Here is a 24,633-nt window from a genome sequence, read left to right as displayed (position 1 = left end):
GCATTTTTGCAGATTCCTTGAGGTTTCCTATGTGAACAATCATGTACTTTGAGATGAGAGAGTTTTTTATCCACTATATGCCTCATATTTTTTCTTTGCTTTGTTGCACTCGCTAGGACTTCCAGTAGGATGAAAAGGAACGCTTAGAGCAGTTATTTTCATTTCCATCCTTGTTTTACTCCCAATCTGACAGGGTAAGAATTCAATGTTTTGCCACTGAATATAATGTTAGCTGTTGTTTTTTCTGTAGATGCCCTTTATTGGGTTAAGGAAGTTCTAGTCTTAGTTTACTGAGAGTTTTGATCATGATGTTCAGTGTTTCACATGCTTTATTTGAATCTACTGAGATAATCACGTGGTTTTTTTTCTTTAATCTGTTAATACGGCAAAGAACATTGATTGATTTTTGATTGTTGAGCCAGCCTTGCATTTTCAGGACAAAATCCACTTGGTTGTAGTATCCTTTTTCTATACTGCTATATTCAATTCGTTAGAATTTGTGGAGGATTTTTGCATTCATAAGGGATATTGGCAGCTAGATTTTTAGGTGTTTATGAGAATAAGGTTAAAGGCAACAAGGTAGAAGATTAAGCTATTTAAATGGAATTGTAATAGTAATAAAAATAATACTCAACACTTATTAAGTGCTTCCTATATGTCAGGCACTTTTCTAAGCACTTTAAATGTATTCATTTATCTCATTATCATAACAATGCTATGAGGTAAGTACTATTATTAATCCCATTTTACAAAAATAGAAGTGGAGTCAGACAACTTCAGAGTCTGTGCCAAATATTTCTTATTTATATAAATGATATGACCCACTTCTTTTCATAGTTCAAGTGCAATCAAATCTCCTGCATTCTTCCAATGAATAATTGTTCATATCCCAATAGTAGAAGTTCTGTATCATTTTCTTGAAGATTCCTCCCTCTTTTCCCTCATCCAAATGATCTGAGGTCCCTGGAAGTTTTATAAGTTCAAAGTGTTTTGCCTTGCTTCTAAATCCTGAGCAAGGAATAAACTAGAAAGTTGAATCTGGTTCCTGGAACCACTGTTTCTATGGCTTCGCAGTGAGGTCTCTGTGGAATATTGGTCCCACATAACCTAGAAAAGAATGTCCTGTGTCTCTAGGATGAGGGTGCTGGCCTTGGGGGGTTCTCTGTGGGGCTTGCTTGGGCTCAGATACTATTCTGCAGGCCACCATTTGGGCAGGGTGGCCAGGTTTGGAAGGATTTCTGGCCTCAGCCACATGCTATTCAGGGCTGGGCCATTTTCTTTGACTCCTTAGGCCAGAGACCTAGTCACCAATAACACAATCTTTAGATTTTGCATTAAAATATTTCTGGTTTCTCTTGAAAACAAAAAAAGTAAAGATGTGGTCCACTTATCCCGATATTCTCCTATAGCAACAGTCGCTGGAAGCTGAGCAGGCATTCAGTGGGCAGGGTCTTTGGTACATTCCACTTCCTGAAACAATGTTCTCGTGACTGTCTAGTCCCTAAATGCATTTGTGCTTTCAATTTGTGCCATAGGCCCTTGCACTGGGTTTGGGTTCTGGGTATATTTGTGAAAGTAATATTTGTTAAGTGCCTGATGCATATCAGGTACTGTCCACTGAGAGTGCAGAAGTGAGCAATATATACAATAATCTTGACTTCTAGGAGCTTACATTTTGTGTGGGGGACACAATTATATAAGCAGGTTATATAATTCTTTATGTAACTATATAATTCTAAATGTAATTTGATAAAGTGCTAGGAAGAAAAATAAAAGCAGGGATGGTAGACAGGACATGGCAAGCAAAGCAGGGTTGAAGGTGTCACAGGTTGTTAGGGATGGCCTCAGGAAGAGGATGACGTTCGAGCCAAGAACTGAAGGATATGAGCTGGTAATTCATTTGCATATTGGAGAAAAGAACCTGCCAAGCAGAGGGAACAGAGTGGCCAGGCCCTGAGCCTGGAGCAGGTTTGCCAGTTTGAGGGTTAGCAAGGAGACAGTGTGGTTCCAGCAAAGTGAGCAAAGAAGAGTAGGACTGGGAGAGGAAGTGAAACAGTTGGTAGGATCCAGTTTACAGCAGACCTCTTTGGATTTTGGAGACAACATATTCTTCATTTCAGTGTGTTATTCCAGCCCATTTACTGAGCCACCTGCAAAGCTGCTAGTTTTGAGTGGGACCCAGGACAAGAGAAGGCTCTGCAACAGGTCCAGGCTGCTGTGTTGCTTGGGCCATACGATCCAGTAGATCCATTGGTCCTTGCAGTGTCAGTGGCAAATAGGGATGCTTTCTGGAGCCTTTGGAAGGCCTTTATAACTGAATTGCAACACAGGCCTTTAGGATTTTAGAGCAAGGTACTATTATTGCCCACAGATAACTGCTCTCCTTTTGAGAAAGAGCTCTTGACCTGCTACATAGTCTTAATAGAGATCAAATACTTAACTATGGGCCACCTGCATTTATCACCTCAAGTTGTCATGCAACCTGAGCTACCCATTATGAACTGGGTATCATATGACCCACCTAGCCGTAAAGGTAGGTGTACACAGCAGCATTCCATTATCAAATGAAACTGGCATATGTATATGATTGGATATGAGCAGATCCTGAAGGCACAAATAAGTTACATGAAGAAGTGGCCTAAATGCCCATGGTCCCCACTCCTGCTACACTGCCTTTTCTCCCCCAGCATGTACCCATGGCCTTGTGGGAAGCTCCCTACAGTTGTTGATGGAGGAAGAGAAGACTTGGGGGGGGTGCTGTTTACAGATGGTTCTTTATGATATACAGGTGTCATCTGAAAGGGGACAGCTATACTCTTATAGCTTATTGCTGGGACATCCCCGAAGGACACTGGTAAAGAGAAATCCTTCCAGTGGGCAGAACTTCAAGAAGTTTACCTGGTCATCCACTTTGCTTGGAAAGAGAAATGGCCAGATGTGACATTATATACTGATTCATGGGCTGTGGCCAGTAATTTGGCTAAATGATCAGAGACTTTGAAGGCATATGATTGAAAAGTTGGTAAGAAGAAAATTTGGGAAAGAGGACAGAACTCTCTGAATGGGCAAAAAATGTGAAGACATTTGTGTTCAACACAAATGCTCACCAAAGGTTGACCTCAGCAGAGGAGAGCTTTATTAATCAAGTGAATAGAATGACCCATTCTGTGATACTAGTTGGCCTTCTGCTTTTGGATCAGACTCAGACTGGAGCTTACACCCTTAACTTTCCTAGTTCTTAGGCCTTAGAACTTGGACTGGCGCTAGACCGTTGGCTCTCCTGGTTCTCCAGCTTGCTGACTGCAGATTGTGGGACTTCTCAGACTTCAAAACTGTGTGTGAGTCAATTCCTTATAATAAATCTCTCTCTCTCCATATGTGTATATACAGATATATACACACGTACATATATCTGTCCATCTATCTCTCTCTCCATATATATGTCTCTACATATATAAAGTATGTATACACACAATATAGTTATATATATGCACAGTGTGTATATATATACAACACAATGCTATAGGTACGTGTATATATCCTATTGTTTTAGTTTCTCTGTAGAACCCAGACTGTTAATACAGGGAGAGTAGAAGGAGATGGAGTAAAACAATTGGTGGGGATCCAGCTCATTTAGAACCTTGCCGGCTGTGGTGAGAACTCCAGCCTTTATTCTTGGTGAGAGCGAGGGCATAAGAGAGTTGTGAGCAGTGGAGTGACTGGAGTGGACTTGAGATTGAAAGTTGTAAAAGCGCCTTGAGAATTGAGTGTTAGGGTCCAGGGTGTGGACACAGGGACCAATTCAAAGGCAACTGCAATAATTCAGAGAAGACTTGGGGGGCTTATCCAAACCAGGGTGGTAAGGGTAAAAGCAGTGAAAAGTGGTTCAATTCTAGATAGATTTTAAGACTTTGAAGGATCTTGGTGCCTTTTTATTTTCAATAGTCCTTGGTGAGGGCAACTCTGGCATATTTCTGACTTTGAATTTTATGGAAAAGGAGTTAGAGGTCTCAGGACCTTTCCTTCTGGGACACTTCTGGGCTTTTTGTGCAATATAATCAACACCTACTCCAGAGCTCTGGTGCTAAGAAAAGCAGAGGCACCACAAAGCTTTGGAAAAGCACAGAAAACCACATCCACAAATGCTTCTGTTTCACCTTTTCTAGGGTCAGGGTGAAAGCCTATGGATTTTGCACATGTAAAGAGAGGCCACTTGAGAAATACATTCTCAGAACCCAAAATAAAAGTCCTTTTTGAAGTGACTTCCTCTCTTCATCTAGATAGAGAAGAAGATGGTGTCACTCATGAAATTTATCTCATAGGCATCCTATTATTTATAGATCTTTCCAAAAGAGAAGATTGCAAGGAACAATTTTGCCTGTTATAAAATAGCAGAATGGGCCGCAAACAACAGAATTGGCTGGCATCTGAATTGAGTTTGATGAAACAAGGAAGTATAGGAAAATTCTCATCCATGGGGTCCAGAAGGTCTAAGCCCAGAGCTAGGAGCTGAGTGGCTGAAGACACCATGTGAGGTCAGCTTCCTTTGGTGCAAATGTGGACTACTGTATTTCTTATACAGTGCTTACTGCGTGATTTTGGAAATTCTGTTTCCACATTAAGAGATCCCTTCCAACTTTCAAAGTCCCTAGACTCTGGGGTTCTACAATTGACTTTTGCGTGCTAAATAAAATATTACATGTGTGATGGACTGTTATGTAATTAGGACTGTTATGAATTACCATTTTTTCTCACACTTAATTTTTCTTCTCATTATCTTATCTCATATTTTCTTAGCAGCAGCATATTTTATTCCCATTCTCTACAGAGGCTATTCCAAATCATTACTATTTTCTTCTGCCCTTTAAAACCAATTTACCCCTTTATGTTCAGCAGACAGCTTTAGTTCTCACTTCTGTGAAAAAAAAATAAAGGACATCAGTTATGAAATTTATTATCTTCTCGCCTCAAACGTACACCTGTTTCTTTTCCTAGACTTCTCTCCTTCCCTTTTGTCTCAGAAGTGTCTTAGAAGGAGTTGAGGAGGCAAAGACCAGACATTTTGCACCATTTTTTTCTTCCTCACATATAATGATCATCCACTTCCTTTGTGGCCATCACTATAGCTAAGGAAGGAAAAATCATCCACTTCTTCTGTTTCTCCAAAGAGAAAGTGAACTGCCTCCCCTACCATTCTACAAACAGGCTCAAATATTCTCCATTCCTCAAAAATATTCCCTGACTTTGCCTTTCTCTCCAGTCACTGCTTCCCATGTCTCTTCACCTGCTGAGCCCCTGGAAGGCCTTCCATCCTTGCCTTTACTTCCCCTCTGTGTCTCAATCACTCTTCACCCAATTGAAACCCCTCAAAGGCCCCCATGACCTCCTGAGTGCTAAATTCTATGATTATGTCTCCGTCTTCACTCTTGACCCCTTGCTAGTTCAAAGTGAGGACCATGGACCATCTAGGACATCGCCTGGCAGCTGTTACAAATGCAGATTCTTGGGCCCCATTCCAGAATCTTTGAACTGAAGTCTGCATTTTAACAAGCTCTCAAGTAGTTCACGAGAACATGGATGCTTAGTCTCTCTGAGGCATTTGTCACGGGCATTGGAACCTTCCGTCCTCCCATCATACCACTTTCCCTTCACTGCTTCAACTCCTCTTCAGCTATTCTTTCTTGACCTCCTTCCCTTGCTCTTCTTTCTCTAATAGCACCAGAAATATGAATCTTCCCGAGAGACCTGCCCTCTCTGCTCCTTTAGCAATTCTGTATTTTCTGGGAACTTTTTTTCTTCCAGACCTTCAACTACCATGAAATGTTGATGACTCACACATTTCTGTCCCTCTCTTCAGAGAGTCAGGCTTCTATTTCCAACTGCCTTCCAATTTTGTGTCTGTTCTGCAATGCTTCAAACACAACATATCCCAAGCAGAACTCATTCTCTTCCCCACCCCCAACCTTTCTTCTCCTGGGTTGTCTTGATTACGTCAGTATCCATTACCCATTCATCCCCTTCACAAATGCTAGAGACCTAGGGTCTTTGGCTCTTCCCACTCACTTAATTCCATGTCCAATTAGTTATTAAACTTGCTCTATTCAACTGCAGACATCTCTCTCCAGTACCATCCCTCGTCTCCATTGCTTCTCCTGCCATTGCTGGGATTCAGGTCCTTGCCATCAACTACTTGAACCGTCCAACCTCTACCCTGACGTGGTGCTTGCTCCCAAAAAGGCACACTGAGTGGTTATTCTCATTGCGTTCACAACTCTCCAGGGTTCTTCCTAACACAGGATCAAGTCCAAACTTGTTATCTTGGCATTCCAAGTGCTCTGTGATCTGCATCCTATTTTCCTAGTAAAGTTGTTTTGTGTGTGTGTGTTTGTTTGTTTTTATTTGTTTGTTTTGAGATGGAGTCTTGCTCTGTCACCTGGGCTGGAGTGCGATGGTGTGGGTCTTGGCTCAGGGCAACTTCCACCTCCCAGGGTCAAGCAATTCTCCTGCCTCAGCCTCCTGAATAGCTATGATTACAGGCACATGCCATCACATCCAGATAATTTGTGTATTTTTAGTAGAGGTGAGGTTTCACCATATTGGCCAGGCTGGTCTCGAACTCCTGATCTCAGGCGATCTACCCACCTTGGCCTCCCAAAGTGCTGGGATTACAGGCCTGAGCCACTGAGCCCAGCCCCTAGCAAAGCTTTTTTCTGTCCTCTACATCTCAGAAATACTAAATTTCTCACAGATCTCCATGTATACTTTGTATGTTTTTCTTCTCTCCAGGCTCTTCAAGACATCCTCCTCTCCAGAATATCCTTGCCTATATTCTTATTCTTCTTACCCTTTGATATTCTAATGTTCCTGACCCTGTGAAGCATTGCTTGAGTTCTGAGTAGAAATAACTGCTCAGTCTTCTGTGCTCCAATGAAAGCTCTGTTCCTATTGCATATGTTGCATTTAACAGGTGTCGTACTATAGTTGGTTCCAAACCTCCTGCCCTTACAGAACTCTGTAGGTCTTGTTAGGGCAGTGATCATGTCTGGTTCATTTCTGTGTCCTGTGTCTGCTACTGTGCCTGCATGCAATACAAACTCTATAAATGTTACATTGCATTGAATAACCACTTGTACCTAGTTCTGTTGTACATACTATGCTTAAAGATAAAAATACAAACATTCCTGTCTGTTCATTTATTTATTTGGTGTATCAGATGACTAACTTGGTGTCTCCACATTATTCTGTGTGAGCTGAGACTTGAAGTTTGTAGAGAATGTTTTCTATCTTAGAAAATCACGATGTAGATTCATTACTACCAGTGATTTCATCAGTAGTGATGAATATTTGGGAGATTTTTCCCCACACGCCTCTGCACCAGGGTGTTTAACCCAAATGACCCACTTTACTGCTATCGAAGCTATGCTCATCTCCAGCTGCATGCCTAACATAGCAAAAGAGTTGCTTCTGGTAGTCTTGGCGCCAACTATGAGCACCTCCTATGTGGCAAGGTGTTGCCTCGTGGTTAAGACCTTGAAGGTCAAATTAACCTGGGTTCAAATTCCTGCTTGTTTATTCCATACCAAATTACTGAAGCTTTCTGCATCTCAATTTCTTCAACTGTAAAACGGAAGTTATAATAGTATCTACCTAATAGGTCTGTTATGAAGTTATTTCACATTGACCACATCTAAGGGTCAGCACATCCTGAGAGCTCAGTAAATGTCGACGTGGTTAGGAGAGGAAATTGTTAATGATGATGGGGAAGTTGATGATAATCAACCTGTGTACTCAGGCTGACTCTGTGCTTAGTGGGACAGAGCCCAGCAGGTACTAGTGAAGTCTGGCTCTGTGCACTCACTCACAGGCCAAGGTGGACCACACACGTGCCCTGGCAGCCATCCTGGCCTGCCTGACTTCTCAAGAATGAGGAAGCAAAACAAAGACAAAACAACCCACTCATTCCAATATGCTTCTCCTTTAAAACAAACAACACCATTGGGCTCCCATTCCCCAGCCTCACATGTCACGAATTGATTTTAATGACAGTAACAACATTGTTTTCTCAGGTATGTTTTCTTTTGGAAGAAAATTCTAACCTAAAATCTTAACTGTAGGGGTCTGGTCCAGGGCTGTTGCAGATGGTAGTGTCTACCCCTCTTGCTTGAAATACGTGTGTGGCTCCCCTACAGCCCTTGTGGCGAAATCCAAACTTCTTCCATGTTCTACAAGGCTCATTGTGACATGACTCCTTCCTCACCTCCTTGGCCCCAGTTTCCTCTTCATCGTCAATGTATCATAGTGGTTAAAAGCTCAGAATTTGAAGTTAGACTTCCTGGATTCAGCGGGCAGTGTGAATGCCATCTACACACTTCCTAGCTGTTTGATTCTGGGCAGGTTATTGTTGGAAGAATACCCTTGGTGTTTCTAAAGTGCCCAGATCTTCTTTTCTCTACGAGGTTGGAATCAGTTGAGTCTTAACATGTTAATTCATCAGCCTTACTACTAATAAAGTTTTATGGGACCTGCAGGCAAAATCAGGTCACTCAAGTCTGGACATCTGGATTCATCCCTGGGGTGAATCTTACCCCGGTGTTCAAAGCTGGTAAAGAACCGCAGGATTTCTCCTATGGTAGCAGTTGGCTTAACCAGATGGAGGGGAATGTGTGTATATTTTGGGAGCTGGGTGTAGGAGGACAGCCGGGCTACTCTGAAAATGTCAAGAGCCTAGAAAAGGTGAAATTCATGTGCTCCAAACTTTTATCAGTCTCCCTAATTAGATACCATGATATTGGGATTTATAGTAATAAATGTGTATCTATTTGGTCTTAATCCGTGTTTCCTGGTACACAGCTCCTAAATCCTTTAGAGGTCTCGAAAATGACAACTTTTCGCATGCGAATGAGATGTCTAGCAGCTAAGAGCTCCGTGATAGCCTCAGGATGGGGGTCTAGTTGCCAGGGGAACCAATCAGGTGATTAGAAGGTCAGGATTTTCAGCTCCACCCCCCAACCTCTGGGGAAGGGAGAGGAGCTAAAGGTTGAGTCAATCACCAATCGCCAATGATTCAATCAATCACGCTTATGTAATGAGGCCTCTATAACCACTCAAAGAACACCACTAAAAAGCTTCAGGAGAGCTGAGCGTGTGGAAGTTCCCGGAGGCTGGTGTGACCAGAGAAGGCACAGAAGCTTCCCTACCTACCTTATACTTTCTCTTATGCATGGCTTCTATCTGGCGGTTCCTAACTTTTTCTTTTTGAGACAGAGTCTTGCTCTGTCACCCAGGCGGGAGTGCACTGACCTGATCTTGGCTCACTGCACCCTCCATCTCCTGGGCTCAAGCTATTTTCTCACCTCAGCCCCCCAGTAGCTGGGATTACAGACATGAACCACCACATCCAGCTAATTTTTGTGTTTTTTAGTAGAGGTGGGATTTTCCCATGTTGCTCAGGCTGGTCTCAAACTCCTGAGCTCAAACAATCCACCTGCTTTGGCCTCCCAAAGTGCTGGGATTATAGCCATGAGCCACCTCGTTCATTCCAGGCTGTTCCTAACTTGTATCCTTTTATAATGAACCAGTGCTCTAATAAGCACCTGTTTTCTTGAGTTCTGTAAGCTGTTCTAGCAATAATCAAACATAAGGAAGGGTTAACAGGAACCTCCAATTTACAGCCAGTTGCTCAGAAGCACAGGTAGCAGCCTGGACTTGCAATTGATACCTGAAGTTGGTAGGGGCGTTAGAGTGGAATGTATTTGAGTCATGTGGCACCGAAGTATATTAGTAGCAGCGAATCATAAGGTTCTGCAGCAACCTCCATTGTTGCCTCCTCAGAAGAAAGAATTTGACCAAGGGGTATAAGGCAGAGGGAGAGACTGAGGCAAGTTTTGGAGCAGGAGTGAAAGTTTATTTAAAAGCTTTAGAGTGGGAATGAAAGGAAGTAAAGGGCCAAGTGGGCAACTTGAAAGATCAAGTGCACGATTTGACTTTTGACATGGGGTTTTATATGTTGGCATGCTTCTGTGGTCTTGCATCCCTTCTCCCCTGATTCTTCCCTCGGGCTGGGCTGTCTGCATGTGCAGTGGCTGCCAGCACTTGGGAGGGGCCGCAGGGAACCGTGTGTTTACTGGAGGGGTACACATGCTCACTTGAAGCATTCTTCCCTTACCAGTCGAATGTTCCTATAAGGTCATATACCAGTTCAACGCTGCCATTTTGCCTCTCAGTGCTCATGTGTGAGCCCCATCGCCTACCTCCTGAGATCTTAGCAGGAAGGTGCTGGTCACCAGTTTCAGGTATTTCTTTCCACTAGAAGATAGCCTCTTCCTGGCACTGGCTGATACCAATGATTATTTTAAAGAGACAGTTAACAACTGCCTGAACATCACCTGATGGTTGCTTGACATTCCTGGTGTGGTGGCTCAGGGGGGACTAGCTACCTATTGTAACAAGGAGAGGCGGTTTTGTGGGACTGAACCCTTAACCTGTGAGATCTGATGCTATGTCCAGGCAGATACTGTCAAATTGAGTTAAATTCTAGGACATTCAGTTGGTGTCCACAGAGAGTTATTAAATTGATTGGTGTGGGAAAAACCCATCTATCTGTTGTCAGAGTGAAATATTGAGAGCAGTGTGAATGCAGAAGGAAAAACAATTTGTTTTTCCCTATTTAGAGAGGTTGTCTTGAGAGGAGAAAATGAAAGGTGGAAGGAAAGGTAGAAGCTTCCTCTCAATCCTTCCAAGAAACCTGAAGTCTCTCCTGAGTGCACAGATAGAAAATCAGAAACAGAAAAATAGGAGTTTCCATTAAATCTTTTGATCCTGGTTTCCTTATCTGGAAATTGGAGGTAATAAGACTGTCTGTGGGTACAGTTGAGAGGATTACAAGGATAATATCCTTATTTTCCCAGGTACCTAAAGACACAGTCAGCTGTACTGGATTTAGAGCCTCTTCCTGTGAAAACTGCTAGCATTTCCAGCCCTTCAGTTCTTTCTTCTACCCTTGGCAGAGTCCTGGGGGTGGAGTGAGATGGCTCATGTTTCTCTGGATGGGAATTAAAGCTTTTCTGTGGCTGCCGCTGTGGGCAGCCATCACTTGACACTCAGTGACTGTGACACTTCTGATGATGTTAAACTCGCAACTGTCACAGAAATAGAGGATGGTTCTCTGCCCCCACCCTGCCTGGTCCTAGAGGAATAGTGTGATCATTAGATACCAAGAGAATAGTCTGCCTCTTTTCCTTCATGTGATACTCTTTTCTCTTAAAGAAACTTTAGGATATACCCTCTGGCCAAGGTCAAAGAAGGTTTGTATAGTACCACTCAGTGTGCTCTTTAACATCTTCTCTCAACTCAGAGTGGCATCTACCCATCTCAACTCCTCCTTGTCTGGGATGAATGTCTTGACTACGGTGGGATGTTCCCCAGGGGCTGAGAACAGTTTTTGTTCTTCTTAGCTTAAGAATCTCCATCCTGGTGTCCTGAGATCTAATTTGAATTCTCAACTCCTCCCTTTCCTTCTCCCAGGAATAATGGCAGATCCTCAGCCCATATTCCTGTGGCTGAGCTCTGCCCTGGGACTGCAGAATGCCCCTGTAGGATCAACCTTGCAAATTAACCTTGGACCAGGTAGCTAAGCCCAATAATCAATTAAAATGCAGATCTGTGGGTATTTGGGAAGAATCTACTGCAATCTGGGTTTTTTCTTTCTTTTGTATTTTCATGGAAACCTGGCTCCAGTTGTGTTGCCTGAAGATCTGTAAGAGACTAGATTCAGGACTTCAGGAAACCCATGTACACTTTTTAAACGTAAGTTGAAGGGATCAATTAGCATAGAGGCAGGACAGTTCTGTCAAATCCAATTGTCAGTTAAAAATTCCCGCTGAGAGTTCTTTGAAGTCCCCAGAAGTGGAATCTATCCTAGTAGGAGGGGTCACCAACCTCTATTAGGAGAGGAGGACAGTGGACAGTTAAGCTTGCAGACTCTGAGCTAGACTGCCTTGGTTTTAATTCTAGTTCCACCATTATTAGACGTGTGATTTTGGGCAGTCCATAATTATTCTGCAATTTACTTCTTTTTCTATGAAGTGGAGACGATAATAATAGTATTTGCAGCTCTCAGGGCTGTTGGTTGAAGTAAAGCACTTAGAACGGTATGTAACATGCAGCAAACCTTCAAAAATCTGTTCAGCCATAGGAAGTGCAGGCCAAAGATCACTGGGAACGTGAGATGACACCAACTCTTCTTCAACTGCATCATGGGGGGGAGCATGTAGGTTTCACTTCCTTACGATGTGAATAACAATAGTAATAATAATGATAATGATGGCTAACGTTGACTGAGTTCATGCTGTGTACCATCATTGGGATAAGTACCTTGCGTGAGTTGATTATTTAACTTACAACAATCCTGTTAGGTGCTATTATTATCAGCTCAGTGTAATTTGCCTCCAGTCATACCGTTCTAAAGTGGCAGAGCTTGGACGCAAACTCAGGTCTGTCTGAAGCCAAAACTTCTGCTCTTATCGCAGTCTAACAATTGTAACCCCAAAAGCTTCACTAACACAGAGGGAGAGCAGGTACTGTTGGGGCATAGTACGGGTCAAGAAGCAGGCAGTCTTGGATATGAAAAGCCAAAATGCAGCAAAAAGGCACCCAGAAACCAAAGCATCATTTCAACTTCAGAGTCTTTAGACTTGTCACCATCTAGGGCTAAGGTGCTATCTCATGGTAACGGGCCTTGTTCAAGTTCACAGCTCTCGCCAAAGTCTCATTTGCAGACGCCTCTCTTGTGGCCATCTCTGAAACTTCCGTTGCATCACCCAGCAACTGCATCCCTCCAACCCTGGCTGCCAGGTTTATCTGCAGAGAAAGTGCCTTCTCTTTTTCTTTAGGTGCACTGGATATGATCTGAGGGCGCTCCAGGATACTATCAATGTTGGCTTCCAGATCCAGATATGAAAGTGTAGCAAGCATTTCCTGGGTTTGGTATGTCACTGATAAGCTCCCTGTCTCTTTGCTTTATAGGCACCATCAATATTTGAGTTGACGTCAGGAGAAGCTGAGGAGAGCCCCTTCCTATATTCATTGCTGACTGAGGAGCAAAGGGCAATGGGAGAAATAACTTAGGCCACTCTCCTTAGAGGAAAGTCTCTTGTGTCATCTGGGCAGCCCAGGATTTCCTCTCTGGATTATCTGTACCAGCACAGGAGGTGTGGACTCCACCCTGCTGACACCATTGGTAGGGTGTGGTGGAGGAGCTAGGAGGCCTGTGTTGTTAAGAGCTATTTTAGCAGGGACTGCACTGGCTCAATTAGAGGGGCCCAGCCCTGTGCTAGCTAATGAACCTGAAGTCCTGGGTTTCAAGTCACCTGGTGACTTGCTTGGGACTTATAGTGCATTGAATCGTGTTCTCCCAAAATTCACGTCCATCCAGAACCTCAGGATATCACCTTATTTGGGAATAAGGTGTTTACCGACATAATTTAGTTGAGAATCTCAAGTTGAAATCACCGTGGATTTAGGATGGGGTCTAAATCTAATAATTGGTGTCCTTAAAAGAAGAGGACACAGAGAGACATGCAGAGAATAAAGTGATGTGATGTAGGCAGAGGTTGGAGTGACATGTCTGCAAGCCAAAGGACTCCAAGGATTGCCAGCAAACACCAAAATCCATGAGAGAAATGGGAGCCTCTGAGCCTCCATAAGGAACCAACCTTGACATCTTGACTCAGTCACCTGGTCGGCTAAACTGTGAGAGAATAAAATTCTGGTGCTCTAAGCTGTTCAGTTTGGGGTGGTTTGTTATGGCAGGTCTCAGAAATGAATATTCTGAAATGTATTCATCCACTCTTACACTGCTATAAAGAAATACCCGAGACTAGTAACTTATAAAGGAAAGAGGCTTAGTTAGCTCATGGTTCTACAGGCTGTACAGGAAGCATGGTAGCATCTGCTTCTGGGGAGGCCTTAGGGAACTTTTACTCATGGTGGAAGGCAAGTCTGGAGCAGCTTCTCTCACTTGGTCCTGCTCCTGCCACGTCAGATGCCTGCTCCAGCCTTGCCTTTTGCCATGGGTGAAACACTTTTAAGCAACCAGATCTCGTGAGAACTCACTCACTATACAGTACCAAGTGGAGATGGTGCTCAACCATCCATGAGAACTCTGCGCCTGTGTTCCAGTCACCTCCTCCAACACTGAGAATTACAACTGGACATGAGATTTGGGTGGGGACACAGATCCAAACTATATCACGGGCTTATGTTGGTGAATGATGTGAATTCAAGATTTTCACCACCCACTGGAATGCTACAGAAACACATTCCTCAAGACACAGGAGAAAGTGAGGGTGGATCAGAACATGTTCTTCCCTATTGCAGAATAAGTTGCAGTCATTTTAAAGATACCGCTTGCTGGATCAGCTTTGCATGCAAGGTGATGCCCAAAGAAGCCGCAGCACAGGTGCTTGTGAACCTTAGTGAGTCTGTTCCTTTCTCTGGTCTTCTCTTTTTCACGTATAAGATGGATGAATGAGGCAAAATCAGCGGCCCTATGCTGTGTTCAGCGAAGCCCTGGGGTGTCAGAGAGGTGCCTCAGGAGATGCCATGGAGGTAGGGAAAGAGAAGGCTGAGCTAGTGTGCTCCGGGCCCTGCACTTCAACCCCAGCTGTTCATCTTTCATCTGATTTATATATTGGGCATCTATACAAGAGGGCTTTATTGGTAACAGTGTTTGGAAATTACTGAACCAGCACATCTCCAAGGCTCGTGGCTGTGTAAAGGCTCTGATCAGGATAGATGCAAGTCTCTCTTCTGCTCAAGATAGTAAAAGCTACTTTGCAATGCTAAGCTTTAGGGATGCTAGTCTCCGTATCAGGAGAGGAGGGTCATTCCTGGTTGAGAAAGTGATGCCTCTGAATCTTCCTTTGGCCTCCCAAGTTAACAGTCAATGTTTCCTGGATTCCTTAGTAATTAATTAAAACAAGAGGGGGTCAAGAATCCTGCTATACCTCTTCCTGTCCTCTGTCATCCCTGAGCTCATTTGAATGAGACTCTGTGTCTTGTGTTCAGGCAACCTGAGGTTCAGAGCCCAGAATGGAGTCAGAGTAGAAACAGTCTATGCCAAATGGCCACCACCACACATGCATTCATGCATTTATCAAACAGTTCTGGAGTTCCGACTCTTTAGTAGATACCAGCGTGTATAAGATTGAATGACATAGGATCATCCATCCCAAAGAGCTCACAGTCTAGTAGAAGAGACAGATCATAAACAAATTAGTGCATCCAAGTATGATAGGTGCTAGGAGAAGTGTAGATTCCAGGTGGGGAGCTTTGAAATCCTTCTAGCTACCGTGCTATCATGAGGAAAAAGATATCTCTCCCTGACCCATCAGGTTGTATAAATTGGGCTTTGGGATAGAACTGGGGCCTACATCCCTGCCTGCTGTGGCTGTTCCTGCTGCCATTCAGAATTCCCTGGCTCTGGGCCTTTGTTGCCCAAGATAGACTCTTGTCTGTTTGTACGCCAGCTACCATTGTGCTCCTCTCTGAGCTAGTCACTTTTGTTGGATTCATTCTCCTGTTCTTTTTAGGAATGCTGTCAAGATTGAGTAGATCACCACTTACTTGTTTTTAAATCCCAGGGCCAACTATATTAGCTGTGTGACCTTGGCTACATTGCTTAAACTGTTCGAGCTTCAGTTTCCGTGTGTGTAAAATGGAGACAATAGTAGCATTGACCTTATAAGGATGTTGTAAAGATTGAATGGGATTTAATGACTATGAAGTGTCTAGTGCATGCATTAAAGACATTATTGTTTTCCTCATGTTGGGATTTTGTAGGGGCCACAGACAGATTCTTCTTGGAAGGCTGCTCTGATTGTGCCTCTAAATCTCTGCCCCCTCATTGCTCAGAACATCTGGTCATCTGGGACATACTGGAGGCCACCCTAACAGCAGGTGCTGAGCTCTCTACTTGTGCCAAATACGGTGTACCAAAACACCTCATGTGTCATTAAATTTTGGTTGAAACAAGTTTTGTTTCACTTTCTTTGATTTCCTCTAGAAACTTTATTTTTTTCTTTTCTTTCTTTTTTTTTTTGGAGACGAAGTTTTGCTCTTGTTGCCTAGGCTGGAATGCAATAGTGTGGCTTCAGCTCACCCCAACCTACACCTCCTGGGTTCAACTTATTCTCCTGCCTCAGCCTCCCAAGTAGCTAGGATTACAGGCATGGGCCACCATGCCCAGCTAATTTTGTATTTTTTTAAAGTAGAGATGGGGTTTCTCCATGTTGGTCAGGCCAGTCTTGAACTCCCGACCTCAGGTAATCTGCCTGCCTCCGCCTCCCAAAGTGCTGGGATTACAGGCAAGAGCCTGTAATTACCACACCTGGCCAAAACTTCGTTTTTCTTAAAGTGCTTGAATCATTCAAGAATTTTAAAAAATGATCCTGAAGCCTGAAAAGTGTTTGTTGGGCCTTGTTCTCTGGACTGTTGACTCAGAAGGTGGGGATTCTAGCATTAGTCACTACACTTTCACCTCCTCTTAATGGATGTGTATGCTCGTGCCAGTTTCCTGCAAAGTAGAAACATTAGACATTAACTTTTCCAGGTCCATGTTGGTGCATGCAAGGCGGAGTTGATGAGTTGAGTTGCATCTCTGGTGCAGATAGAAATCGTTCAGGAGACAATGTTCAGAAGGAACATCCTTCATCCTGACAATCTCTGTTGCTCCTGAGGGCCCCTCTGGCATGTTGGAGAGGGGTCCAAGGATCCAGGGAGAAGGCGTCAGTCACTCTTCTTTATTCAAATTTCACATTTTAATTTTCTTTAATAGTATTGTCTTTGCAAAATGGTACATGATAATGATTAAAACAAGTCACACAGCACAGAAAAGTGCAAAGAAGAAAACTAAAGGCGAGCCCCAATCTCATCACATAGACATAACCACCTTTGACACTTGTGATCATAATTTCAATGCCTCTTTCCACACATGGATAAAACAATAGAGAGAAAAGATAGAAATTTTCCATGCATGTCTTTATTAAAACAAAAAGTATTAAATTAGTCTGTTATTTCATAGAAGGAAAGGAAACAGAGAATTACTAAAATTCCAAATAAATATTTATGGTACAACTAGTGATAAGTTCCCAAAAGAACCTACTGAAGCTAAGACATAAAGATTATTTAACAAATGAACATGTTGGGGTTGCAGATTTTTTTTAAGCTTTAAATTTCGGCTTATCTATACATTCCCTAAAGTGGAACTCTAAGAAATTATAACCTTTTCACTTCGTCACCTACATACTCAGTTTCTTAATTTTTAGGTTATATGATTATTGTTTACATCTTATTTTTAAGTGGCCATTATTGTAGCTAGATAGCTTTAGTTTTACATTCTGATATATAAAAACATTTTTAATTTTTTTTTGAGTTCTTTATTTTAATTCATCTTTTGGTTGGCTGAATTTGATAAGTCTTTTACTTTCAAAGGGCCCATTAATGCTGCATCTCTGATTTGTGTGGCGTGTGTGTGTTTTAACTTGGCTGTTGCCTTTGAATTTAAAGTGCAACTTCCTTGCTTATAAAATTCTTGGGTCACCATTTCTTTCCTCAGAATTTGTCATCTCTACATTATACTATTAAGATGCTTGATATCAGTCTGAGTGTTACCAGGAACAGGTTTTTCTGCTTTTGTATCCATGGGATTATATGGCAGTGAAGGTGAGTGTGAATGATGGTGGAGGTAGTGGTGGATGGCGGAAGTAAGGATAAGGTGGTGGAGGTAGAGGTGGAGCAATTGAGATATGTCTCACCCCATTTCTGCTGCTGTAACAAAACACCCGAGGCTGGCTAATTTATAAAGAATAGAAGTTTATTTCTCACAGTTCTGGAGGCTGAAAAGTCCAAGATCAAGGCTCTGGCAGATTCTATGTCTGTTAGGGCCCAGTCTCTGCTTCCAAGATGGTGCCTCGTGCCCTCACCCACCAGAGAGGAAGAATGCTGTGTCCTCACCTGGCATAAGGGACAGAAAGGCGAAAAAGGGCCTAACTGCTTCCCTCCAGCACTTTTGTAAAGTTGCTAATCCCATCCATGAAGGCAAGCCCTTGTGGCCTAATCACCTCCTATGGGCCCGCCTCTTAATAGTGTTGCACTGGGGATTAAATTTTCAACATACAAATTTTGGAAGGACACAGATATTCAGACCACAGCAAGGCAGGAGGGAGGCAGTGCAGTGAGGGGAGAGGCGGTGGAGTGGGATGGTGGTGGAAAGATGGGTGAACGCTGAAGAAGGCAGAAATGGAGTGGCAGGAAGGGGAGAAAGAGTGACCCAAAAGGAAATGGTGCTGAGTTGCCGTCTCTGTAATTTTGCAGCCTCATTAAGAAGAAATAGAGTCAGTTCTGTGGGGAATGAGAATTTTAATGAAAACCGAGAACATGATTGCTTTACCTTGTAGAGAAAATGGCCTTCCTTTCTAGACTGGCTTTATAAGAAGACCTCAGGAGGAACGGTACTTTCTATAAGTGACTTTATTTACAGGAAACTCTGCAGTGCGGCAATGGCAACCTTACCACTTTTCATGCTTCAAGTGTCAAGTTTCACTTTCCCTGCTAGTAGAGAGGCCTTCAGCTTAGTTACCTCCAATTTATTTCTGTTTGGCTTTGCAGACCATTAAGCAATGGATTTGGCCACAGACTCGCCCTTCCTAATGATGTTTTTCTTGGGCTAATATGAAAAACCAGTTGGCAATTGCTGAGTAACCACAGGATGACAGCTTAGAGGAAGGACACAAAGGGTCTAGGTATGTAACAGATGGCAAAAAGAAGTCAGCGTGTGATTTAGGCAATGCTGAACCCACAGAATGGGCAAGGTACCCCTAAAAACATGTCTATAAATCATTTGGTTTGAGGGGCTTACACAGCTAGAGCCACCGTGGCTCTGGAAAGCAACTATCACTGCCCCTGAAAGACAAATGGGAAAAATAAACCCTTGACTGCCAGGCTCCTCCATCCTTCCATGCCTAATTGGTTGTCCTGGCACAAAAGACTTTTACAGTGTCACAAAGCCAAGTTCTATGATGATAGGACAGTGGAAAAGAAAACACTACCAGCGTCAGTGCCCGAAAAGTCACCACGCAAAATGAGGGAGGGAAACACGTGAAGTCTGAGTTGTGTTCTAATTTTTCCACCTTGAAAAGAGAAAGCTCTGAAGGAGTTTACCATTTAAATGAAGCACATAGAAAGCTCTTGAAGGCCAGGCATGGTGGCTCACGCCTGTAATTCCAGCACTTTGGGTGGCCAAGGTGGGCGGATCACCTGAGTTCAGGAGTTCAAGACCAGCTTGGCCAACACAGTGAAACCCCTTCTTTACAAAATTTAGCCCGGCATGATGTGGGTGTCTGTAGTCCCAGCTACTCGGGAGGCTGAGGCAGGATAATTGCTAGAACCCTGGAGGCAGAGGTTGCAGCAAGCAGAGAGCTCGCCATAGCACTCCAGCCTGGGTGACAGAACAAGACTGTCTCAAAAAAAGAAAAAGAAAAGAAAGAAAGCTCTTGAAATGCTAATGACAGCTAACATTTCTTGAGTATTCACTCTATACCTTGCATGGTTCAAAGTGCCGTATGTGCACATTACCTTATTGGATCCTAAAATCTCTAAGAAGACGACACTATTATGATCCCTATGTCTAGGATATGGGTCACTTTGTCTCAGACAAAAAGAAGTATCTCTAGTTCGAGTGGACAAAAGACAACCAGAAAAATAGAACTTGGCTTGAGCGCTCTACAAAGGGGCCCCCTGCTTCCTCCGATGTTGTCTCAGGCCTCTGCTTGTAATTGAGGATCTGGTGCTCTACCCCTGCTGTAGCTGAGTGGTTATTCTGGAAACCCTGAGTCTAGTTTGGCTCATTCTTTCATCTGGCTCATAGTGATGAAGAAGGGTTGGTGAAATTTCAAGTTGAAAGTGTCTGCTCAGTTCAGGGGTTGTCTCCATCCTCATCCATCTGTGAATGTACCTCATGATAGTCCTTTCCTTCTGGCAAATTGCCTCCTCCTCAATCCTGCATACCTACTCTCTTGACAACCTGTGGCTTAGAAGACTTCAGGTTATCAAAGGAGGTAAAGTTCTTTCCCCACCAACTTTTATATCCATACAGAAAGAGGGTGAGGTGTCTGGTCCTGATGGTAGCCTCATCTTTGGAAAGCAGCATGCTCAGTTCACCCTGATTGTTGGTTTGCTGGGACTACAAGAAGCACATTGCTCTCCTTTAACAGATGAGACAAGAAGTCTGAGGCTTAGAAAAGAAAAGATTTGCTCAACTGAATACACTTATATTTTGAAGGGGCTGGAATTGGAACCCAGACTTCCAAGTCCCAGCTCTTAACCACCATGACAGACATGGCAGCAAATCTAAGAAGCTCTTCCAGAAATAACCAGTAGTTATTCTCTTCAGATCTGTCCAACCCTGATTTCTCTGCCAGCAAAGATAAGCCTGGATTGCTGAGTTTTTACTGTCACGCCTCCTCACATAGGAAGGCCTGAGTCCTCCCAGCCTGGGCCTGCCTCCCAGTGACAAGTTAAACTCAGGCAGCAGGCTCTGTGCCCATCTGTCTCACTTCCCTCCCTGTCCAGAGACCCCTCTCCTTCCTCTCTACTTTCTCCCTTCTACCCCCACTGCCCATCAGTATTATCTCTTTTGGACGCAGACCTGCCTTTGAAGTAAACCAGGAGATTTCTTTGGGAAGAAAATGTGTCTGGAGAAGTCGGTGAGGAGAAAAAGGTGGGAAAGAGACCTTCATCTTTTTCTGTCAACTCTGACCTGCCCATCAAAGCTCTGGCAGAGCAGCAGTATTGGTGGGATCTGGTTGTAAAGACAGGATGGGTGTCAGTCCCTAGGATGGTATTATATGCTTGGAAAGGGATAAGAAATCAATTCATCAAGTAGATGAAAAATAAATAAATAAATAAACAAACCAGTCACAAGCAGGAGGAAAAAAAAGCTCAACCATTTGCCCAGTTTCCAAGGAGCTCTTTGATAATGCAGTGACTCTAAGCCATACACATTGGTCATATTATTTATCACTGGAGCATGAATGTCCTAACCACATCCAAGGGTTTTCACTGGGCTCCTTAAATCATCCAGGACCACAATGAAATGCAAATAGCCTTGTGGAGAATTGGGAACAAAGAAAAGGCAGCTCTGGCCCCCAGCCTCCTCCCTCAAATCTGGAGTCAGCCCCAGGGCCCTAGTGGGGGCTTTCTCTTTGTTCACTCTGCCAGTCATTTTGTGTCGCTTTGTGTGGCTGGGATGACTGAGTTGGTCTATGGGCTGGGTTCCTGGGACCTTTTTGTTGGTGGTGTTCTTGTTCTTGAATATTGCTGAACCTGATCCTAAGGAATAGAGTGCACCCACAAGTAAGTTACTTTCCCCTAGAAATACCTTGAAATATTTCTGTCTTTTCTTCATGAAATGTTACAAGGAAAAAAGACAGGATGATATTTGTGCAGTTTGGTTGGGAGTAAGTTAAATACAGAGAGGAAAGAATAAAACTGTTTTGGGAAGTGGGCTAGAGGTCTAGTTCTCTTCTCACTGAGCTCACTGTACCTTTCTGGGTGAGTGATGAAACCTGCCTGGTGTTCTGTTGCTTCATATATAAGATGGGGCCACCGATCATGCCCCACTTCCTTTGCCTCCTGTACCCTAACTTCCCCACTCATGTGGTCTGGGTGAGATTGACATTCTTCCTAGCTTCAAAGATGAACTCTGGCTTGGGCCAATCAGCATGCAGCACTCTCTATAAATATCATGATTGGTTCAGATATGGGCACATGATCTAAGCCAGTCCAATCCAAGGAAATCTTAGGACTGTTGCTGGAAATGCTGAGACAAAGTGTCATATTTCTGTTGGATGTGAATGAAGAATCATGTAGCTGTTTTCAGTCATCTACATCATGCAGGGAGAGACTACTTGAGAATGGAACCAACATTAAAGAAAATAGATAATAATAAGCTTAAGAAAAAAGATAAAGAACAGAAGGAAACCAAGTCCTGATCTCAAAATATAGTGCTGGATTAAGTTTTGCAGAAGCTTCTACCATCCCTGGGCCCTTCAGTTACATGAGCTAATGAATTCCCTTTATTGTTCTAATTTGATTTTCCAAAGGCTAATCGTCTAGGATTGGTCTGACTGCCAGGGAACAGACCTTTTGACCTTTGGAGTTTCTTCTGGAAGAGAAGGAAAAAAAACCTAAAAACATTTTTTGGCTTCCTAGTTTATTCTAGGAACTGTTTCAGGCATCAGAGAACACTGGTGAAGAAGCTGTGGCTTTGTATTTAGACAAACTTGGCTTAGATCCTTCAAATCCCAAAGGTGAGTCAAATCCCAAACTCAGAGGTGAATAGGCCCACAGCCTTCATACCTCAAAGAAGGCCATTGAGATTCTTTATCTCCTGCGCTGTGTGTAAGTCCTCAATTGTTCATTTGGGAGATTTGAGTTTCACAATATCATGAACACTTCAGGTATTTAGCTTAATACAAATCTCCTTATAGGGCAAGTATATTCATATGGATTACCAGTGCTCACTTGTATTAAGGGAATTAATCCTCAAAGTGCAACTAAATACTAATCAGAAAGATAACTGATTGATAAAGTCCATGTAAGTCTCCTTTTTCTGGCTTGTGGCTTGGTTGGTTCTTTGAAAGCTGATCAGCACATTAGTGTTCCCAAGACCTGGTGCTTTGCAAATCAGATGGAATCTCACTGCACTGGCTTTCCTGATATCCTGGGGAAACATTGGCCAACCATATGCTGGGCAATGGGAGTTGGAAATATTTCTAAGTCCATTTTTTGTGTGAGGAGATTGGAGTACAATCAATTATCAATAAAAATCTGTGGTGCTAAAGACAAGACATTTTCTACTACACAGATTTGGCTTTATTTCCTCAACTATGTGGCACAGGTGCCAACATTCCCTGTCCCAGCTCTGGTCCTTCCCCAAGGATAGAAATTTCTAGTCAGTTGAGTACTCTTTCAATACACAAGAAAGGTGTCCTAGCATTTCTCAAGGCAGCGCTTAGGAAAGCCATTCTCTATTTTCTTTATTTTGCTTAGAATTCTCTTGGCTACAAGAGATGAAAAACCCAAACCATTTTAGTTTATGCAGAACAGGGAACTTGATAGTTTCTATAATGGGACAGTCCAGAGGAAAGATCTGGCTGCAGGCATGGCAGGAATCAGGGCTCAAATGACTTGCAGCCAGAACTCTGCTTCCCTCTCTCAGTTCTACTTAATTTTCTGTATTGCCATCATCCCCAGCCTGCTTCTTTGTGCTTGCAAGGAGCTGCTAACTGCTCCCTCTCTACATCCATTCAGACTGACAGCTATTGGGGAAAAAGAAGGGTGGGACCCCCAAGAGCTCAGATAAAGTCACCTGGTTGAGTCTCATTAGCTCTGATTGGTCTAATTTGAGTCACATGCCTATCTCTTAGCCAATCAGTGTCACCAACAGCATCATGTACTTATTGCTGAACCAATCACTGTCACCAAGGGAAGGGTGTGTGCTAACTGGCTTAGCATGGGTAAAATTGATGAAGGCAGCTTCACAGGGAACGCACAAAATAGGAAATGCCGTTCTTCTTCCCAAACAATATCACAGCATAATCATTTGCAGTTGCAAAAATGTGGAACCAGCCCAAATGCCCATAAATCAACTACAGGAAAAAGAAATGGTATGTACATATTTACATATGATGGAATACTACTCAGTCATAAAAAATGAATGAATTAATGGCATTCACAGCAACCTGGGTGGGATTGGAGACTATTATTCTAAGTGAAGTAACTCAGGACTGGAAAACCAAACATTCTATGTTCTCACTCATATGTGGGACCTAAACAATGAGGATGCAAAGGCATAGGAATGACACAATGGACTTTGGGAAATCAGAGGGAAAGGGTGGAAAGCAGGTGAGGAGTAAGACTAGAAATTGGGTTCAGTGTATACTGCTTGGATGACGAGTGCACCCAAATCTCACAAATCCCTACTAAAGAACTTATTCATGTAACCAAATACCACCTGTTCCCCCAAAACCCATAGAAATAAAAACTTGAAAAAAAAGAGGCAGTTAGAGGAAAAAATATAGCATAGCATGCAGAAGGAAGAATGGAAATTGTGCAGGTAAAAATCCTCGTATTCTCTCAGTAATTAAATATACTTGACAAGCAGTATTAATTTGTTTTCCAACCAGATCTTAGGTGCAGTACTTAAAAAAAACCAACCAAACAAACAAAAAAACCCAGCTTTCTTGAGCTGTAATTCACATACTATACAGCTCACCCATTGAAAGTGTAAAGTTGGCCAGGCGCAGTAGCTCATGCCCATAATCCCAGCACTTTGGGAGGCCTAGGTGGGCAAATCACGAGGTCAAGATATCGAGACCATCCTGGCCAACATGATGAAACCCCATCTCTACTAAATATAGAAAAATTAGCTGGGCGTGGTGGCATGTGCCCGTAGACCCAGCTACTTGGGAGGCTGAGGCATGAAAATTACTTCTACCCAGGAGGGCTGAGATCATCGAGATCGAGCCACTGCACTCCAGCCTGGTGACAGAGTAAGACTCTGTCTCAATAAAA

The 24,633-nt window shown here is 43.1% G+C and overlaps 2 long non-coding RNA genes across 6 annotated transcripts in view; both read left to right on the top strand.

Moving 5' to 3' along the window:
- The window catches only part of LOC144577662 (uncharacterized), a 337,568-nt gene that overhangs the window by 78,736 nt on the left and 234,199 nt on the right, over positions 1-24,633 (top strand). The window lies entirely within an intron of this gene.
- LOC144577663 (uncharacterized) overlaps positions 1-24,633 on the top strand; it is a 37,567-nt gene extending 12,934 nt beyond the window's left edge. The window contains exon 2 of the long non-coding RNA XR_013522074.1: positions 1-24,633. This exon is cut by the window's left edge and continues 11,458 nt beyond it. This is a non-coding gene — a long non-coding RNA (uncharacterized LOC144577663).

Source organism: Callithrix jacchus, chromosome 9 (genome assembly GCF_049354715.1).
Source record: "Callithrix jacchus isolate 240 chromosome 9, calJac240_pri, whole genome shotgun sequence".
Taxonomy (NCBI): Eukaryota; Metazoa; Chordata; class Mammalia; order Primates; family Cebidae; genus Callithrix; species Callithrix jacchus.
This window is presented reverse-complemented; position numbering and strand designations above follow the sequence as displayed.